Raw genomic sequence first — 2,256 nt, forward strand, 5'->3', positions numbered from 1 at the left:
CTGCTCCTTGTTTCCATCACAACTTTGATTTGGTCACCAGAGGGATGAACAGAACCTCTATCATCTATGCCATTTTTTTTCCTCCTCCTCAGCTGCATCTCCATTTATTTTTAGATTCCACGTATAAGTGAATTCATATGGTATTTGCCTTTCTCTGACTTATTTCACTTCGCATAATCTCATTCTTTTTTGTGACTGATATTCCATTGTATATATGTACCACTTCTTTATCCATTTGTCTATTGATGGACATGTAGGTTGCTTCCATATCTTGGCAATTGTAAATAATGCTTCAATGAACATAGGAGGGCTTATATCTTTTTGAATTAGTGTTTTGAATTTCTTCACATAAATACCCAGAAATGGAATGGTTGGGTCATATGGTAGTTCTATTTTTAATTTTTTGAGGAACCTCCATAGTGTTTTCCATGGTGGCTGTACCAACTTACAGTCCCACCAATATTCCCTTTTCTCCACATCCTCTCCAACACTTGTTTGTTGATATATTGATAACCATTCTGTGTGAGATGATATCTCATTTTGGTTGTAATTTGCATTTCTCTGATGATTACTGGTATTGGACATCTTTTCATATGTCTGTTGGCCATTTGTATGTTTTCATTAAAGAAATGTCTATTCAGGTCCTCTGCCTAATTTTTTAGTCAGATTGGTTGGTTTTTTGGTGAGTTTCTTTTATTTTGGATATTAATTTCTTATTGGATGTATCATTGTTGAATATCTCCTCCCATTTAGTAGGGTGTCTTTTTGTTTTGTTGATGGTTTACTTTTCTGTGCAAAATCTTTTTAGTTTGATGTAGTTCCATTTTTAAAATTTTTTTTCTGTTTCTGTTGCCCAAGAAGACATATCCAAAAAAAATATTACTAAGAGCTATATCTAAGAGTTTACTAGCCTATGTTTTCTTCTAGGAGTTTTATGGTTTCAAGTCTTGCTTTTAAGTCTTTAATCCATTTGAATTCATTCTTATATATGGTGTAAGAAAGGGGTCTACTTTTATATATTTTTTGCATTTATCTGTCCAGATTTCCCAACATTATTTAATGAAGAGCATATATTTCCCCCATTGTATATTCTCACCTCTTTTGTCATAGATTAATTGACCATAGAGGCATAGGTTTATTTCTGAGCTCTCTATTCTGTTCCATTGACCTATGTGCCTGTTTTTATGCCAGTACCATGCTGCTTTGATTACCATAATCTTGTAGTATAGTTTGATATCAGGTAGTGTGATCCCTCCAACTTTGTTCTTTTTTTCTCCTGATTGCCTTGACTTTTGGCAATATTTTGTGGTTCCATATAAATTTTAGGATTATTTGTTCTACTCCTGTGAAAAATTCCAGTGGTATTTTGATAGGGATTACATTGAATCTGTAGATTGCTTTGGGTAGTATTGACATTTCAATGGTGTTAATTTTTCCTATCCATGAGCACTGTATATTCTTCCATTTATTTGAATCTTTTTCAGTTTCTTTTTTTAATGCATTATTTTCTGATTACAGGTCTTTTACCTCCTTAGTTAAAATTATTCCTAAGTATTGTATTCTTTTTGATGCAGTTGTAAGTGGGATTATTTTCTTAATTTCTCTTTCTGATAGTTTGTTATTGGTGTATAAAATGCAACCAATTTCTGAATATTAATTTTGTATCCTGCTACATTAGTGAATTAATTTATCAGTTCTAATAGTTTTTTGGTGGAATCTTTAGGATTCTCTATCTACAGTATCATATCATCTGCAATAATGAGTTTCATTTCTTTTTTCCCATTTGGATACCTTTTTTTCTTTTTTGTTTGAATGCTGTATCTAGGACTTCTAATACTATGTTGTATAACAGTGGTGAATGTGAACATCCTTGTCTTGTTCTTGATCTTAGATGAAAAGCTTTCAGTTTTTCACTGTTGAGTATGATGGTAACTGTGAGTTTGTCTTATGTGGCCTGAATTATGTTGAGATATGTTCCTCTACTTCTACTTTGCCTAAAGTTTTTATTAAAAATGGATGCTGAAGTTTGTCAGATGCTTTTTCTGTATCTATTCAAGTGATCTTATGATTTTATTTTTATTATTTAAAAATTTTTTTATTATGGTGACATTGGTTAACAAAACTAGTAAGTTTCAGGTGTAAAATTCGACAATAAGACGTATATATATTGCATTGCATGTTCACCACCATAGTTAGATTTCTTTCTGTCACCACGTATTTGACCCCTTTTACTCCGTCTACCTCCCCTCACCCCTC

The sequence above is a fragment of the Pteropus vampyrus genome, unplaced genomic scaffold (genome assembly GCF_000151845.1).
Source record: "Pteropus vampyrus isolate Shadow unplaced genomic scaffold, Pvam_2.0 Scaffold19, whole genome shotgun sequence".
Taxonomy (NCBI): Eukaryota; Metazoa; Chordata; class Mammalia; order Chiroptera; family Pteropodidae; genus Pteropus; species Pteropus vampyrus.